Source organism: Nelumbo nucifera, chromosome 2 (assembly GCF_055504915.1).
Source record: "Nelumbo nucifera cultivar China Antique chromosome 2, China Antique-T2T, whole genome shotgun sequence".
Classification (NCBI taxonomy): Eukaryota; Viridiplantae; Streptophyta; class Magnoliopsida; order Proteales; family Nelumbonaceae; genus Nelumbo; species Nelumbo nucifera.
In genome coordinates this window covers 82,507,472-82,527,889 of record NC_142650.1, presented here as the reverse complement: position 1 = coordinate 82,527,889, position 20,418 = coordinate 82,507,472, and positions in this window count along the sequence as shown.

Here is a 20,418-nt window from a genome sequence, read left to right as displayed (position 1 = left end):
AATAAGAAAATAAAATTTATTAATGTTGAAATTAAAGGTTCAGAATTAAACAAGACAATAATTAATGTTTAGAAAGTAAAGAACATTGAAATCAACAATAGAAACAAATAAAAGTGATCCAAAATTCGGATCCAGTGGCAGTAGCTGTCCGGGAAGACGAAATACAAGCTTTCTCCCTCCGTTCAGCCCTCAAGACACTTTAGCCTAGAACCGGACGAATTCAGATCTGCAAAACACACAAATAAATAAAAATTAAATCTAAAAGATTGCTGAAATAAAAATAACATAAAAGAGAATGAAGAAAATGAAAAGTATGGCTGATCAAATCCATTTGGTGGTAGTTGCAGATTGGCTGGACTGCTTGCAGGAACCCCTCCTGACAAGATCTGGGCATCCTTCCCTTCTACAACCCTTGAACTCCTCAAGAAACTTTAGCCTTGTGAACTGGGTGAATTGACCAACCCCTTATCCAGGACCCCTGTAGTCCTTTTTATAGAGAAGGGTGGTCACAACTGGGATTAGAGAGAAAGAGGGGGGTACCAGCTAGGTTTTTGCAGAAATATGGGCTCCCTAGGGTTGAGAATGGGGGGTTAGGATTGTTCTAAGGTGATCCTTGTGAGTAGAGAGTGCGGCACTGTTCCTTGCAGCCGAGGGAGAGGTCCTCTCTTGTTGGGTAGTGCTTGATCATTAAGGGATGAGAGGTTAAGTGTAAGACCATTTAGGATAGTACCTGATGGGATAATCTTGCACGTGCCCACAGTCCCTGGGTTTTATAAGATGGCTTGGCCCAGGGACTACTTAATGTAAGTGTTGGGATAATCTTGCACGTGCCCATGTGATGTTTGGATGTTTGATGTGCTGCGACCGTGGACCATAAGCACTTGGCCCATGATGACTCGATAGTGGCTCTTGCGCACACCATGGCTGAATGCACATTATTGCCATGGTGTCCCTTAAGGTCATTGGATGACCCCTCCTTTCTTGGTGGGCCCCACAACCCTGAAAAGGGATGCGTACGGAACCCCTAGCCGATAAAGGCCCACTAGAAATCTGACTTTATGAAAGTCAGTGGGAGCCACTTTGGTTTGACCTATAATTAGAACTAGGGCGTAATTTAGTTCCCTCCAGCAAATATGAGTGCATGTGATAGGGAGATCCATATGATGGACTCTCTAAAGGCCTTCCATCATTAGCACAATGATGGGTCCTTCAGTAATGATTTAACGCACCATAAAATTGGGCTATCCATTTGCTGTTGGATCTGTTAGAGTGTTTCATAAGATGATAGGGGCGTCATAGACCGATGTGGGAGGGGCTTCACCAGAAAATGGGAACTCTCTCACGGTACCTTGGCGTAACCTGAATATGATGGGTGAGCACTCACTGGACAGAAAGGTTTACTTGAAAACGGCTTTGAACCTTGTGTGACAGAGGCCAAAGGGAAACTCATTTGATGAGTGGATATGATCCGTCACAGAAAGGTGGTGGGGTTTTGTAACTGAAACAGTTGGCTTCACGCACCCCATGTGATTTCCCACATTTCCAGAGACATTTCGTCATCTCTGTCACTGAGAAAGGAGGGATATCTCAGAGATGAACAAATGAGAATGGAACATAGGTTAAAAACCATATCTATGTAGGTAACATGAATCAAACTAAGGTTGTGGACTAACGACTTTGTTGTTTCATCAGAAAATGGCAAACGGTCAATTCGCAAAGCTTCTAGATGATAACAAGCTTAAGGGCCCAAACTATGCCGACTGGTACAGAAATCTTATATTGGTCCTAACTTCCGAAAAGTTAGACAAGGTGGTGAAAAATCTTGCCCCGGAGCGTCCGGGTGATAGGGCTTCTGAGGCCCGTAGGAGGGACTACCAAGATTGGGAGGATAAGAACTCCCTAGCCCGCTGCTTTGTCATTGCCTCATTAGACAACTCAATACAGAGGCAGTTCGATCAGATCGAACTAGCCAAGGACATATTGGATAGTCTAAGAACAATGTATGAAGAGCAGAACCGTTCTACTCGACAGAAGGTCCTGAAATTGTTCATGACCGCGCAGATGTCCAAGGGGCGGAAAGTTCATGACCATTGTTTTCGGATGATGGGATACATTAACGAACTCAAAGCTCTTGGATCCGGGCTAGATCTTGGCACGCAAGTGGATGCCATCCTGAATTCTTTGCCCTCTTCCTTCAATGCGTTCACAATGAACTACAATATGAATAAGCTGAATGTCAGCGTCCAGGAACTCAGCAATATGTTGTAGAGGGCCGAGGATCTACTCAAGAAGGATGAGCCTGTGGTTATGCTTGCTGAAGCTAACAAATCGGGCAAGAAAAAGAGAAAGGCAAAGAAGCCCCAGAAGAAAGCTACCAAACCCAAGAAGCAGAAGAAGAACAAGGCATCTGATGTCTGTCGCTTCTGCAAACAGACCGCCCACGGGAAGAGGAACTGTCCTGCCTACCTGGAAACTAAGAAAGGTAACATCGAAACTTGTGTCATAGAAACTAATATGTTAGTTACTTCTGTGTCCTGGTGTGTTGACTCTGGGGCTTCAACTCATGTGTGCAACTCACTGCAGGGGTTCAAAGTTAGCAGAAGATTGAGTGAAGGCGAAGTGACACTATTTTTGGGAATGACTGCAAGTGTTGCAGCTGCGGCAATAGGAACCGTAGAATTAGTTTTTAGAGAAGGAGTCCTTGTACTTAAAGATTGTCTTTATGTACAGAACTTGAGAAGATATTTAATTTCTGTTTCTAAACTGTGTGCTGATGGATATACTGTTTATTTTAGTAATATGATTACTGTTAAACGGAATAACAAATTCATCGCATGCGGGGAACTGGAGAACGGTCTCTATGTTCTACATCCTTCTCTGGAAACTAACTTAACTGAAACTACGTCGGTCAGAAATCCCAAGAAAAGGAATCGTGATCCAGGAAATCCCATGTGCCTCTGGCATTACCGACTTGGCCATATCGGTATTGACCAAATCACAAGGCTGGTAAAGGACGGTTCTTTGGATTTTCTAACCGTAGAAAATCTTCCCACTTGTGAGCCTTGCCTTCAAGGTAAGATGACTAAGCGGCCATTTGACGATAAGCCTGAAAGATTTGAAGGCACACTTGACCTAATACATACTGATGTATGTGGTCCCCTGACTGTTAGGACACGGAATCAACACGTGTATTTCATCACCTTTACATATGATTTTTCACGATATGGTTACGTGTACCTAATGAGACATAAGTCTGAATCCTTTGAAAAGTTCAAACAAGAAGTTGAGAAACAGTTAGGGAGCAAAATTAAGGCCCTTCGATCAGATCGAGGTGGCGAGTATCTCTCTGACGAATTCAGGGACTACTTAAAGGTCAACGGGATAGTGTCACAATTAGCTCCTCCTGCTACACCTCAACTCAATGGTGTTTCAGAGAGGAGGAATAGGACCTTGCTGGACATGGCCCGATCACTTCTCGTACGCTTAAAATTACCCACATCTTTTTGGGGATACGCATTAGAAACTGCTATCTATGTGCTGAACCGGGTTCCAACCAAATCAGTTCTGAAAACTCCATATGAACTATGGACCGGAAGGAAGCCAAGTGTAAGACACTTGAAGATTTGGGGTTGTCCTGCACACGTTAAAAGAACAAGTGCAGACAAGTTGGAGTCCAAAACCAGCCGTTGCCTATTTATAGGCTACCCAAAAGATTCAATGGGTTATCTATTCTATGACCTAAGTGAGCAGAAAGTGTTATGTAGTCGAAACGTCCAATTCTTAGAAACTGAATACATCCTGGACACCCATCGTCAAGAAATAGTTCTTGATGAGGAGAGCTCAGGAGCAGTGGGAGATGTCCCACAGGTTCTAGGTAGTGACCAACCTAGAAGATCCACTCGGGTATCCAGGCCACCAGTCCGATATGGTTATGACCAGGATAGTTACCTGGTGGAAGCCTTGACTTGTGAAGGGGATCCCGTGACTTACGCGGAAGCTATGTTAGACATAGATTCCCAGAAGTGGGTGGAGGCCATGAGAGCTGAGATGGACTCAATGGAGACCAATGGAGTGGACTCTAGTAGATCCGCTCTCTGGGGTAAAAGCAATTGGTTGTAAATGGATCTACAAGAGGAAGAAGGGCCCCGATGGCAAGATTAAGACCTACAAAGCGCGTTTGGTGGCGAAACGGTATACTCAGAAAGAAGGTATCGATTATGAGGAGACCTTTTCGCCCGTGGCCATGCTTAAATCCATTAGGATCCTGCTAGCTATAGTAGCATACCATGACTATGAGATTTGGCAGATGGATGTCAAAACCGCGTTCTTGAATGGAGATCTTAATGAAGATATCTACAAGCAGCAGTCACAAGGTTTCATTGTTGCTGGTCAGGAACACATGGTATGTAAACTTAATAGATCCATATACGGACTTAAGCAGGCTTCTAGGAGTTGGAACATCCGCTTTGATTCAGCTGTCAAAACGTTTGACTTTGAGCAGAATCCGGATGAGCCTTGTGTTTATAGGAAGTCCAGTGGGGATAAGATCATCTTTTTGGTGTTGTACGTGGATGATATCCTACTCATTGGGAATGATGTAGGAATGTTGACTTCGGTCAAGGTATGGCTATCACAGCAGTTCTCCATGAAAGATCTTGGAGAAGCTTCATACATACTGGGTCTTCGACTCTATAGAGATAGATCGAAGCAGATAATTGGATTATCCCAAGCTGCTTACATTGACAAAATTGTCAAAAGATACAGCATGGAGAACTCCAAGAAAGGAAACGTTCCTTTCAGACATGGAGTCACTCTCTCCAAGAAGATGTCTCCTAAGATTTCTGAGGAGATTGAGGGCATGAGAGACGTTCCCTATGCCTCAACCGTAGGGAGCATCATGTATGCCATGTTGTGCACTCGCTCGGACATAGCTCAGGCGGTGAGTGTGGTAAGCAGATTCCAGGCCAACCTAAGGCAGGTGCATTGGACTGCTGTAAAGAACATACTTAAATACCTTCGAAGGACAAAAGAGTTTTGTCTGGTATTCGACGGTAGTTCACTACAAGTTCTAGGGTATACCAATGCCGATTTCTAGTCGGATCCAGATGATAGAAAGTCAACATCTGGGTATGTTTCACGATAGGATCGTGTGCTGTTTGCTGAAAAAGCAGCAAACAGGGGTCCATTGCAGACTCCACAACCGAGGCCGAGTACATTGCCGCAAGTGAAGTTGCCAAGGAAGCCGTGTGGATGAAGAAATTCATACACGAATTGGGAGTGATTTCATCCAGCACATCACCCATCCCGTTGTTGTGTGACCACAATGGAGCGATCGCCCAGGCTAAAGAGCCTAAAGCTCACTCGAAGTCAAAGCACATCGAGAAGAAGTACCAAATACTGCGGAAGATCGTTGGTAGAGGGGATGACCTAATTCAGAAGGTAGCATCAACGGATAATGTGGAAGACCCATTGACTAAGCCACTGACACAGAAGGTGTTTGAGAAACACATGGGAAGTATGGGACTCCGACTTCTACCAGATTGGACCTAAGTGCAAGTGGGAGCTGTTAGACAGTTTTGTATGCCCTTAGCTTCAATCCGTTTTGATGTACTTCTGTTATTTAGTGGAAATAATTAAAAGTGTTGTTAGACGCAACTGGTTTTAACCCAGGAATGAACCTTCTAAGGTATGACACTTCCCCTAGAAAGGTTTTGAGTTGTGATTCCATTTTGGGAGGGGAAGATCTAGGATCACTTTAACCTTGCATTCATCAGGATGGCATGTCCCTAGCTGTACTCTGATTGCACACTTTAAGGGATTCAGTCTCAGGTTTAACTCTCTACATCTTGTGAAAACCTTACTAAGGACCTCTGTTTGGTTATCCTTTTCTACCTTCATCACAATGTCATCTATGTAATCGATCTCCTTGTGCATCATATCATAGAAAATACTAATCATGGCTCTCTAACAGGTCACCTTGGCATTCTTTAGGCCGAATTGCATCATCTTGTCATAAAAGTTTTCTATAGGTGTTCAGAATGTTGTATGTGGTGCATCGGCAGGGTCTATTTAAATCTTGTTGTATCCACTATAGGCATCAAGGAAGAAGAAAAGTTTGCTCCCGGTCGTGGTGTCTATAAGAATCTCCATATTCAGTAGAGAGAACTCATCCTTTGGGCAAACTGTATTGAGGTCTCGAAAGTCAGCACAACACCTAAAAGACATCAAAGGATGAGGTAAGCTATATTCCTATCGCACGATGAACGCTTGGAAGGGGGAGTGGTGTAGCCAGAAGCGTGTCGTTAACCACTTCAGAACACCAGTGTAGAGATTTATAAATTTTTTTAATCCTCACATAACCTTAAACAACATAGTACATGGTGAGGAAGGAGCCGAACCCACAGGGAAGCAAGAATAAAAATTATTTTTTTTTTTGTTCCGGACAAATAAAAGGAAAATGGATCTAGGATTTGTAGAAAATAAGAAAATAAAATTTATTAATGTTGAAATTAAAGGTTCAGAATTAAACAAGACAATAATTAATGTTCAGAAAGTAAAGAACATTGAAATCAACAACAGAAACAAATAAAAGTGATCCAAAATTCGGATCTTGTGGCGGTAGCTGTCCGGGAAGACGAAATACAAGCTTTCTCCCGCCGTTCAGCCCTCAAGACACTTTAGCCTAGAACCGGACGAATTCAGATCTGCAAAACACACAAATGAACAAAAATTAAATCTAAAAGATTTCTGAAATAAAAATTACATAAAAGAGAATAAAGAAAATGAAAAGGATGGTTGATCAAATCCAGTGGTGGTAGTTGCAGATTGGCTGGACTGCTTGCAGGAACCCCTCCTGACAAGATCTGGGCATCCTTCCCTTCTACAACCTTTGAACTCCTCAAGAAACTTTAGCCTTGTGAACTGGGTGAATTGACCAACCCCTTCTCCAGGACCCCTGTAGTCCTTTTTATAGAGAAGCGTGGTCACAACTGGGATTAGAGAGAAAGAGGGGGGTAGCAGCTAGGTTTTTGTAGAAATATGGGCGCCCTAGGGTTGAGAATGGGGGGTTAGGATTGTTCTAAGGTGATCCTTGTGAGTAGAGAGTGCGGCACTGTTCCTTGCAGCCGAGGAAGAGGTCCTCTCTTGTCGGTCAGTGCTTGATCATTAAGGGATGAGAGGTTAAGTGTAAGACCATTTAGGATAGTACCTGATGGGCTAATCTTGCACGTGCCCACAGTCCCTGGGTTTTTATAAGATGGCTTGGCCCAGGGACCACTTAATGTAAGTGTTGGGCTCATAGGGTCCATATGATGGGCTTAGGGGTTTACTGAGTTTTTCAGTGAATTTGGCTGGGCCTTGTAAAAAGGTTGGGCCGAACCCATGTGGCTAGTGTGTAGATCAAAGCTTGGGTCTCACGCCATACAAAGAAGCCCAACTTGGCAGCAGATTGGAAAATTAGTTAAACATTGAACATTAAATGGGTCAAAAGCCCATTTTGAGCTAGGCTGATATGATCACCCATCTATGGGGCGAATCTGAGATTAATGTTAGTAAAAGGATTGGGCCTTTAACCTTATCCACTGTAGGAGACCAAATTCAAATCAGATTTGAATCTGGTAACCTCCTGATAAGATCAGGAGTAAGCTAACTTAATCTACAAATAGGATTAAGATAATCCCCTATCCAAATACTGATTTGGATTGAGATAACTCATAATTAGGAGGTTTCTTAATCAAGAAGAAGGGAGGAGAAACCCTAAGAAAAGAAAAAGAGAGAAATCATATCAGATTTCGAACCAAGAGTTTAGGAGTGCAAGAAAGCTTCCTGCGAATAGAGATCAAATCTCATCCATACTCCACAGAGAAGAGAACCAACTATTCTGTCTTCATCCTTGGAGTTCTCCTCCAGTCGTCGCCGCCATTGCTTCTCACAAGATTCGATCTTTGTAAAGGAAAGAAGTCAAGAATCCAGTTCATGACATCAGTCTTGCAGAAAAGACTGAAGAGGATTCAGTGTTCAGAGTTTCCAAAGGATTCTTGCGAAGGATCCAGTGTGTAGGACGCACTTTGCCTGCTCCGTTCCACCCACAACTGTGTCATCTTCAGCAGGAGCGGATCTTGGTTTCTTCTTTGGGCGTGAACACCAACTTTGGAAGATATTGTTTCTCCGGATCAGGTATAATCTTCCCTTTTTCCTTTTGGTTCAGATCTGCTTCGATTATTGTACAAGTAGGATCCTTGAATATTGTATTCTAAATTTAGAGAATGTGATTCCCAGTTGGGAGAAGGTAGGAAAATTTTTGAAATTCGCCCACCCATTCCGCAACCTTTATGGCGTCCATTAGATGGATCCTACCATTCTTTCAGGATTCAAGTAATCCCATACTGCATGTGCCTTGGGTCTTACCCTGGTGGCTGAGACAGGCCATCCCAACACTTGGTGGCACACCAGTATCAGCCTTGGCAGGATAAATCTCCCCAGACTTATCCAATGGCTGTGAACATTTAAAACTAACACGAGTCTCTATAAGTGTCCAGTTTTAGGGTCTTACACAGAATTATACCAAACAACATGAATCAAACATGCACTTTAATTATTTCCACTAAATAACAAAAGTACATCAAAACGGATTGAAGCTAAGGGCATACAAAACTGTCTAACAATCCTAAGACTGAGAAGAAAATGAGAGAACGCCCAATATTATGTATGGCTGAGATTTCAGCTCCTAAGATTGGATGGTGAAGATTTAGACGCTTAGGGCTGAAAGGTGGAGATTAAAAGGAGTGGGTGAAGCCCTTGAGTGAATAGTTGAGATAAAGAGTGAAATAGAAGGCTGAAATCTAGTGGCTAAAGGCTGAATGGTGGGGATTAGAAGTTAGGTGGCGCTCTAGGGTTAGAATGCTAAAGAGAGGGCGCCCTAGAATGAAGGATGGAGATTAAAAGGAATGGAAGGTGAAGATTTAGTAGTTAGGGGTGGCTAGGGTTTGTTAAAGATGAAAAGAATGAGTGGGGAGGCACCCTAGGGTTTGCTAAGGAGAGGGGAGTATGTTAATACAGTAGGAGGGGCGCCATTCTAGGTTTAGCAGATAGGAGGCGCCCTCCTGTGCTCAGTTTTTCACAGAAGCGCCACTTCTCTCAACTGGAATTCTAATCAGTTTCTCAAAATTTGTAGGAAACTCTGTAAATTTCCCGGTTTTTACCCAAAATTTGCACAAGGACCCTCCAAGGTCACAACATTGAATTTAACTAGAAAAAGGGTACAAATTGGTCAATCTAAGGTCTAAAGTACCCCTAAAATGGTGCCCTTAAGGCATCAAAATATAGAACTATCACACCCCCCAACATAACCATTGCTAGTCCTTTAGCAATACAGCCTTAAAATTACACTGAGTAAAAAGATCATTCCCATTGCAAGATCATCCCTAACAAAATTAGCCAAGTATCCTGATTCCAGAATTCTCAAACTTTGTATAGATTAGTATTAGGTTTAAGGGGTAAAACTGTCATGCTTTGAACATTATAGAAATTTGGCTTAAAAATCTTATATACCCTTCCATTTGCAAACTGTCTCGATAAGCTAAGATTAATTTTTAAAATCATGAGGGTATTCTTCTTATCATTACTGACAGTGGATTTCTACCCTGAACTTGATATGCACACACATTTTTATTGCTACCTTCCACCGTTTAACACAAATCTCAACACTTGACTTAGGTGAAGAGACCCAATTACTAAGTGTTAGGTAAGTGTCTCTAGCTTTCCCTTTTCCGTTTGACGCGAATCTCAACACTTAACTTAGGTAAAAAGACCTGATTACTAAGTCTAGGGTGTTTATTGACCTTTTATTCTCTTTTTTTTTTTTTGGAAACACTGTTCAATATAGGCCATTGTCTCTAATAATTTAAAGAATTTTTGTCTAATTTCTCATTCTTTCTCTTCTTATCTTTACATGGGCAAACTTGGGAGTATTTTCCAATTTCTAAACGGTTTCGACAATATTCAAATAAGACCAATTTTGATTCCTATCACTTGCTACCAGTTTCTGCAAAATTCAATATTCTTTTATTAGTTTCCTCAACTTTTTTTGTTCAGAAATCTCTTTTAATGAAAAAAAAAGATTTTAAAATCTTCAATGAAATTTTAATTCTACATATTTAAAGGCTTAGCTTCTCAAAATTTTTCTCTCAATTTAAAAAAAAAAATCTCTCTTTCCTCACCCCCCAATCTAAATGCCATTGTCCTCAATGGCATAACTAGACTGATGCAAAAGGGTCTTGGGCTAAAGGGAACAATCAAGAGGGTTTTTCTTCGAGGGGTTCAAGGTCTGCCAATTGGTCTCGAATCAAGAAAAGAAACAAAAACTCTAATCCTAAAAGCATAAGCCACTGAAAGCTACATTGGGTTGTCTCTCAACTAGCGCTAAGTTTACTGTCTTCAGCCAAACATCATTCATTCTTGAAAATGTTGGGTTGCTTCCCAACCAGTGCTAAGTTTAACATCTTCAGCCAAACACATTCACTCACTTCTCTCATCTACACTTCCAGACTTGCTTTCTTCTTTACATAGACAAGGCTCAGATTGGGCTAACCAAGGGGTAGATAGGGTATCTAAAAGATCATCCACTATATCTACCTTGAACTCATATTCCCCTAGGTTTGGATACTTAGTGGCACTAAATACATTTAATTGAACTTTCTGCTCCATAAATGAAATGTCCATTTCTCTTGATTTATAGTCGATGTTTGCATTGGCCGTTGCTAGAAATGGATGTCCTAAGATTATCGAGTTATGGTTCAATTCCTTGGTTGGGGTCATGTCTAGGATGATAAAATCCATTGGAAAGTAACACCCCTCTACCCTGACAATGACATCCTCAATAACACCTCGAGGAGTCTTGATTGACCGATCGACGAGTAGCAGAATTACCGGGGTAGGTTTAAATTCACCGATCCTGAACCTTTCATAAATGATAGAGGGGAGCAAATTTACATTGGCCCCAAGATCTAAATAGGGCCCGATCATAAGTGATTCCAGAGATGACACAGCTTATTAAAGGAGCACCAGGGTCTTTCATTTTCCGGGGTAGTTGGTTTAGGAGAACCGCACTAACATCTGCCAAGAGCATCACTTTTTGTGGAGCCGATTGTGGCTCCCTCTTTTGAATACACATCTCTTTTAAGAACTTGGCATAGGCCGGGACATGTTTGATCACATCGAGGAGAGGGATGTTAATATGAACCTGCTTGAATAACTCCCTGATCTCCTCGTTGCGAGCCTCTTTCTTCTTTCGCAATGGCCCGATTGTGAGTGCGATTGGAAAGGGAACTACAGGTCGGATCACTATAGGTTCTTCTTCTAATTTTTCCTTTCCTTTTTCTTCCCCCCCCCCAAACTTATGGTCTTCTTGCTCCTTTTTCTCATACGGGTCAAATCCTTCCACTCCTTAAGGTCGTGATGGCCTTGGAATTTTCAAATTGAGGGTTCTTAGGAGGGGGTTGAACCTGTTGTGGAGGAAAAATCGGTGGCTGATTTCTAGGATTCACCACCGGTTGACTTGGTAGTTGACCTATTTTCTCTCCCCGCATTGGCTTTGGCTAGCTGTCCTATTTGGCTTTCTAATCTAGCAATGGACTGCTGCTGCGTTAGGATCAGCTGCTGAAGCTGCATGAATTTGCCATCGACTGTAGTGGTCTGAGGAGGCTGTGGGTAAACCTAATAAGGTTGGACTGGCTGGTTCCTAGGGTAAGCCTGCTAGAATTGGCTCTGCACTTGTGGCCTCTGAAATTACTGGGCCATGGAGTTAGATGGATGGTATTACTGGACTGAGGGTAGGTTTGATATGGCTGAGTCGGTTGAGTCCCGGGGTAATCATTATACTCATAGTGAGTCTGGGCTTCAGACCATTGAGAGTGCACATCTGGCAAGGTGGTTTCTTGGGCTTGGGCCCAATAAGCGAAGTTAGGTTGATTTTCCCACCTAGGGTTATAAGGGCGAAAGAATGGGTTAGCATTGGGTTGGAAAAATCTATTAGTTGCATGTACTTGCTTTGGAATGACTGGCTGACATGGTTCCGTTGTAGGGCATTAGCTAACATGATGGGTCGGGCTTGCAAAGATGGAACATGTTGGGTATGGGCCAATTTGTTGACGAAATGCAAGGACTTGATCAAGTCATTGGGCCATCCCATTAATCTTATCTAGTTGTTGAGACACATGGTTCCAATCTATCCATAGCTCAGGTTGGAAGTAGTTTCTCATTGCATAAACTTTGGCCATTGAATTCAATTTATTTTGTTTTATTTTTTTAATTAAGCACAAACAAGTAAAACACACGACCTAGGGGCTAAACTAAGGTTTCCTAAACTCGTGGTTCAATCAATGTGAATTCTCTTAGGTTCACTTGGAATTACACCACTTCCTTTGGTTAGCCAGGTAAGAGGTGGGGATGTGGGAGGCTCCCCTTGTTCTCGCAAGGACCTAATTAAGTAACTACAAAACCCACTTAGGCTTAGCCAGTTAACCTCTTTCCTTAGACACCAACCACCGGTTATGGAAAGTAATCACAAGATTCCCTAAAATTCAACACACTTTTGAACCAAATGTGTGGAGCCCCCTAAATGATCTTGCTATCCAAATTTTAAATTAAGGTTTAGAATGAACCGCACGTGAAAGGGTGGTGGTTTCGGGGCCAAGGAAGGGTGATGAAATCCCCACCTTATCTTATTTAAATTGGATTGCCCTTAAATGGATTAATGAAAAAAACACAATAAACAAAATAAATGCAACTAATTACAATGCATGAATAGTTATCTCTAATATGCAATTCATCAATTTAACATAAAATAATAGAACAAACTAATTCAGCAAAAAGAGCAATTAAAAAAAATGAAAAACCTTAACACATTCACAACTAACAAAATAATTTCAGCAATTAAATAACCCTATATGATGCATGCTCTAGAACATATCAAACCCTAAATGTTGGAATGAAAAAGAAAAAAGATATTTAAATATTTTTTAAAATTTTTAATTTTTTTTAATTTTATTTGAAATTCAAATTCAAATTCAAATTCAAATTCAAATTCAGATTCGAATTAAAATTCAAATTTTGAATTCAAATTAGAAATTTAAACTCAAATTCAAAATTTTGAATAATCTTCTAATCAACAATTAATTAATCAATTAAATAACTAATTAATTAAAGGGGCAATTAAATAAAGCAACAAATAATTACCGCAAACATAAAATATAAGGATTAATTATGCTAAGAAAAAGGAATTAACAACTACAAAAAAAAATACTAACAAGGGAAATCACTACTCTAAGGATTAAATAGAAAATAACAAAAAAAGAGTATGCGACAATAAATGAAAAATAAAATAAAAAACGAAGTGAGTTTCTAATGTGAAAATAAAGAAAAAAAAATAGAACCTAACAATCCTAAACAGAAATCTATTTCACTCAAGATATTAAAACAAAGAAAAAAATAGATCTAAGATCAAAACGAAAAATAATACTAAAAAAAATAAATCGGATCTATCAAAAAAATAATTATCAAAGAATTTGAAAACCCTATTTTACCAAAAAGAATTCAAAAATAAAAACTAAAAAAAACAAGAATAAATTGGGACGACTACACCTGAATCGTAATCCCAATTTCTCTTATCTTCTCTTTTCTTCAGCAACTCGACAACGCTCTGGTACCCCACCTTTTGCTATTACGTCTTGCAAAATCAAAGAGAAAGTAGAATTAAAATAAGATTACAGATCAAGTAATCAAACAAAAAAAAATAACGAAACGGATTCGAACAAAGCAAATAAAAAATTTTCTCCATTGCTTCCCCAGCAACGGCGCTAAAAACTTGGTGTAGCCGGAAGCGTATCCTTAACCACTTCAGAACATCAGTTTAGAGATTTATAAATTTTTCCAATCCTCATGTAACCTTAAATAACATAGTACGTGGTGAGGAAGGGGTCGAACCCACAAGGAAGCAAGAATAAAAATTATTATTATTTTTTTGTTCTGGACAAATAAAAGGAAAATGGATCAAGGATTTGCAGAAAATAAGAAAATAAAATTTATTAATGCTGAAATTAAATGTTTGTATTTAAATAAGACAATAATTAATGTTCAAAAATTAAAGAATACTGAAATCAACAACAGAAACAAATAAAAGTGATCCAAAATTCGGATCCAGTGGCATTAGCTGTCCGGGAAGATGAAATACAAGCTTTCTCCCTCCGTTCAGCCCTCGAACCCCTCGAGACACCTTAGCCTTGAACTAGACGAATTCAAATCTGCAAAACACACAAATGAACAAAAATTAAATCTAAAAGATTGCTGAAATAAAAAATAACATAAAAGAGAATGAAGAAAATGAAAAGGATGGCTGATCAAATCTAGTGGTGGTAGTTGCAGATTGGCTGGACTGCTTGCAGGAACCCCTCCTGACAAGATCTGGGCATCCTTCCCTTCTACAACCCTTGAACTCCTCAAGAAACTTTAGCCTTGTGAACTGGGTGAATTGACCAACCCCTTCTCCAGGACCCCTGTAGTCCTTTTTACAGAGAAGGGTGGTCACAACTGGGATTAGAGAGAAAGAGGGGGGTAGCAGCTAGGTTTTTGCAGAAATAAGGGCGCCCTAGGGTTGAGAATGGGGGGTTAGGATTGTTCTAAGGTGATCCTAAGGCTGATAAGAGAAGGAAAGGGTGCCCAATATTATATATGGCTGAGATTTGGGATCCTAAGATTGGATTAAAAGGAGTGGGTGGCGCCCTGGAGCGAATGGCTGAGATAGAGAGTGAAATAGAGGGTTGAGATCTAGTGGCTAAAGGCTGAATGGTGGGGATTAGAAGTTACGTGGCTTCCTAGGGTTAGAATGCTAAAGAGATGGCGCCCTAGAATGGAGAGTGGAGATTAAAAGGAATGAAAGGTGAAGATTTAGCAATTAGGGGTGGCTAGGGTTTGTTAAAGATGAAAAGAATGAGTGGGGAGGCGCCCTAGGGTTTGCTAAGGAGTGGGGAGTATGTTAATATAGTAGGAGGGGCAACATTCTGGGTTTAGCAGATAGGAGGTGCCCTCCTGTGCTCAGTTTTCCACAGAAACACCCCCTCTTAGCTGGAATTGTCACTAGCTTCTCAAAATTTGCCAAAAACTCTATAAATTTCCCAGTTTTTACCTATAATTTGCACAGAGACCCTCAAAGGTCACATCATTGAATTTAACTGGAAAAAAGGTACAGATTGGTTAATCTAAGGTCTAAAATACCCTTAAAATGATGCCCTCAAGGCATCAAAATTCAGAGTTGTTAGGGTGGTTTTGGGAACTAACCTTAGCTAACCATTCTTCTTCTTGACCTGCATGACATCTTCTAGACACTTGGGATGTGCGATGGGCTTGATGAAGCCCACCTTCAAAAGCCTTTCTATTTCCTCTTTAATTTTCAATGCCACCTTTGCCTTGAAGGCCTGTTGGGGATGCTTGACTAACTTGTGTTTGGGGTTAATGTATAGTGAATGCTTGACCAATGTTAGATCTAACACTAGCATCTGATCATACAACTAGGTGAAGACATCTTGGAATTTTTCTAGGTTTGAGGAGAAAAGTAAGTGTGATGCCTAGTGAAGTGTAATTCAGCGAAGGAGGGTAATGTAGCTTTCAATAGACGCCTAGATCTTGCGAAGGAGGGTAATTCAGTGAAGGGATGAGACATCCATCAAATGGACGCCCAGATCTTGCGGAATAAGGGGCGAATTTCAAAAATTTTCTCTCCCTTCAACTAGGAATCGCATTCCCTATTTAGAAAAACATATTTTTCAAGGATCAATCTTGAACCATGAACCAAACTAGATCTGAACCAAAAAGAGTAGAAGGGAGGATGTACTTGATACGGAGAAACAGTATCTCCCAATGGAGGTGTTCACGCCCAAGGAAGGATCCAAAATCTGCTCCCACTGAAGATGACGTAGTGCAGAATGGAGCAGAATCAGCAATGTTCTACCAAAAGAACTTGACCCTTCGCAAGAATCAACTTGATGGGTTATGAGTACTGCTCCAATCAATCCTTTCCCAAAAGATTTGAATCAAGATCAGATCTTGATTTCTCCCAAGAACTGGAGATCGAACTGAAGGCAATGGCGGCGACAGTGAGGAGGCGGCAAGAGAGTATTCGTAGGGTGCAGAATTCTCTCTTCTTGTGATTTCAGCACTCTAGAGGATCTGAATCTGTGTGTCTTCTCTTTGGCTACTGCCCCTTTCTTTTGTTAATCCTAAAGGATCAGCTCCTAATCCCATTAGGAGCTGCTCATCCAAATCATATTTGGATCAGCCTTCTCTTCAGGTGATAAGGATAAACCCTTATCTTATCTGTAGATCAGATTAGCTTTCTCCTAATCTCATTAGGAGGTTTCTAGATCTGAATCACATTCAGATCTGGACTCTCTGAGTGGATAGGATCAAGACCATATCCTATCTGCTAATCTATCTCAGAATTCGCCCCATAAAGAACTAATTAAATAGCCCAGTTCAAAATGGGCTTTAGGCCCATTAAGCTTATGTACTCACTTAACCTTCCTAACTGCTGCCCAGTTGGGCTTCCTTGTATGGTGTGGGACCCAAACATTGATCTACACATCATCCACATGGGTTCATCCCAGCCTTTGTTACAAGGCCTAGCCGAATACACTGTTATGGACAGTGCACCCCCTGAAACCCATCTTATGGGCTCTATGGGCCCAACACTTACCCAAAGTGGTCCCTGGGCCAAGCCACCTTGTAACACCTAGGGACTGTGGGCAGATGCAAGATTAGCCCATAATGATCACACACTGCCCGACAAGAGAGGACCTCTCCCTCGGCTGCAAGGAACAGTGTTGCACTCTTTACTTATATGGATCCCGGGAATTAAAACCTTCTTGCAAACATTTTGGAAACCATACTGTATATACTTTTATATCTCATATAAAATATACTTTGCAAAACAAATTTCAACGGTTGAAATCGGCTGCCAACAGTCTTGGTTTCCATCAGTGAGAGTGCATCCCCGATCATTACCTTTGTCCGACAAAGGGGCTGATCCTGTCACTATGATCACCCACTCAAATGAATTATCGGACTGTCCCAACATACCCAGGTTTTGACCCCTGCTAAGGATCTCACTGATTGGTACATCAAAGACAGCCCAATCCGACACCTAGTGCAGTATCATAATCGAGTCTAGGGGTCGGGTGTAACTTTCCAATTTTGCCCATCAATCTCCAAGGTCCAGGGCAATACTAGAAATCTGGTCCAGTTCAAAGATTCAATTATTCCTACACTATATGTGCCTAGGGTCTCACCCTGGCAGCTGAGACAGGCCACTCCAACCGACTTGGTGGCACCACAGTGTCAGCCTTGTCAGGATAGGTCTCCCCAGACCGATCCACTGGCTGTGAACATTCTAAACTAACACGAGTCTCATTAAGTGTCCAGTTTAAGGGTATTACACAGAAGCATACCAAGGGAACATGAATCAAATATGCACTTTTATTCATTTACAATAAACTCATAAAGTATATCATTCTGATTGAAGCTAAGGGCATACAAAACTATCTAACAGACAGTGAGGGTAGTCTGATAACTTGATCCTCTACCAATTTGTTCATGATCATTATTACCTCATTCTTGTTACATTCGAATGGTAGAGGAGGTGGTGGCAGGGAACCTCTATCTCGGTGTCCCTGGTTATCAGGCTAGAAGTATGGAGCACGGCCAGGTTATTTGGTGTTGCATGGCTTGCGATTGATGGCATACACCTCTTGTCACTGGTATGCCAATCCGAGACTAGCCTGCTACGACCCAGGTGCTCTTCCAATCCTCTCAGCACAATTGCACAGTTGTCTAAATGTCTCAAGATTGATGTTCTCTATTCCAATTGATAAGTCGGATGCATCCCCTAAATGCATTGCTCCATGAAACCCTTCTCTGTTGTGTGTTCGTCAAACATGGTGATGGTGAGTTTTTGAAAGCGCATGACGTAGGCCAAGAGGTCCTCTCCTAGTCGTTGCTCAACATTGTAGAGATCAGCCATCATTAGTCTCCACTCCATGGTGAACCACTTGGGTAGGCTTTTGGTAGTAAGCTCTCCCCAAGAATACAAACTCACAAGTCAAGTTGACAAACCATGAGTAAGCCAACCTAGTGAGGGACTTGGAGAATTCATGAACTTTAAAATTGCCGTCCAAGGTGAAGGCCCCTAGAGCATCTTTAAACTTGCTCATGTGGTCCAACAAGCTCCCTTATTGTCCATCAAACAGGGGCCACTGTTGTGGGGGAATGTATCTAATGGGGTATGGTTTGTGCAGAATTTAATTCAAGTATGGATTCTGAACAACGTAAGCAGATCTTACTGAAGATATCTACTACATGCAGCAACCACAAGGTTTCATAGCTGTAGGCAGGAACACATGGTATGTAAACTCATCCGATCCATATATGGACTTAAGCAAACTTCTAGGAGTTGGAACATCATATTTGACTCTTCCGTCAAACAGTTTGACTTTGAGCAAAACCCATAAGTTTACATTCTTAGTTCTGTATGTAGATGACATTCTACTCATTGGGAATGATGTATGAATGTTAACTATGGTGAAAGTGTGGCTTTGACAGCAATTCTCCATGAAAAATCTTGGAGAAGCCTTCTACATATTGGGTCTTCGACTCTATAGAGATAGATCGAAGAGGATAATAGGATTATCCCAGTCTGCTTATATTAACAAGATTATCAAAAGATACAGTACGGAGAACTCCAAGAAAGGAAATGTTCCTTTCAGAAACAGAGTCACTCTCTCCAAGTGTATGTCTACTAAGACTCCCGAAGAGTTTGAGGGCATGAAAGAGATTCCCTATTCCTTTGCCATAGGGAGCATCATGCATGTCATGCTGTGCACTCATCCTGACATTTCTCAGGCAGTGAGTGTGGTAAGCAGATACCAATCTAACCCAGGGCAAGAGCATTGGACCGCTGTGAAAAACATACTAAAATACCTTCGAAGGACAAAAGAGTTTTGTTTGGTATTCGATGGTAGTTCACTACAGATCCAGGGGTATATTGATGCCGATTTCCAATCGGATCTAGATTGTAGAAAGTCCACATCTGGTTATATCTTCACGATATGATCGTGGGCTATTAACTAGGAAAGCATCAAACAGGGGTCCACCGCAGATTCCACAACCGAGGCCAAGTACATTGCCACAAGTGAAGCTGCCAAGGAAGCCATTTGGATGAAGAAGTTCATTCATGAATTATGAGTAGTTCCATCCAGCACATCAACCATTCCATTGTCGTGTGACAACACTGGAGCCATTGCTCAGGCTAAGAAGCCACGGGCCCAATTGAAGTTAAAGCACATCGAGAGGAAGTACTATGTACTACGGGAGATAGTTGGAAAAGGGGACGTCCTAATTCAGAAGGTAGCATCAACGGAAAAATGTAGTAGACCCATTAACTAACCCACTAACACAGAAAGTGTTTGAAAACACGTGAAAAGTATGGAACTCCAGCTTATACCCGATTGGACCCAAGTGCAAATGGAAGTTGTTAGACAGTGTATGCCCTTAGCTCCAATCACATTGATGTACTTGATGACATTTATTCTAAATGAATAAAAGTACATAATTGATTCAAGTGTTTTGGTATGTTTCTGTGTAATACCCTAAAACTAGACACCTATGAGATTCGTATTAGTTTAGAATCTTTACAGTCGTTGGATAGATCTGGGGAGATTTATCCTGCCAAGGCTGACACTGATGTGCTGCCAAGTTGGTTGGGGTGGCTTGTCTCAACTGCCAGGGTGAGACCTGATGTACATGTAGTGTGGGTTTTTTCTTGAAACCCTAAACTGGACCAAAATTCCAGTATTGCCTTGGACCTTGGAGATAGATGGGCAAAATGAGAATGTTACACCTGACCCCTAGACTCGATTATGATACTGCACTAGGTGTCGGATTGGGCTATCTTTGATGTGCCAATCAGTGAGATCCTTAGAGGGGGTCAAAACCTGGGTATGTTGGGATAGTCCAAGAATTCATCTGAGTGGGTGATCATAGTGAGAGGATCAGCCCCTTTGTTGGACAAAGTGAATGATCGGGGATGCACTCTCTCTGATGGAAACCTAAACTGTCGACAGATGATTTCAACCATTGAAATTTGTTTTGCAAAATATATTTATATAAAGATATACATATATACATATATATATATTATGGTTTCAAAATGTTTGCAAAAGGTTTTATGTTCCAGGATCCATGTGAGTAGAGAGTGCAACACTGTTCCTTGCAGCCGAGGGAGAAGTCTTCTCTTGTTGGGCAGTGTTAGATCATTATGGGCTGAGAGTTTAAGTGTAAGACTATTGAGGGTAATACCTGATGGGCTAATCTTGC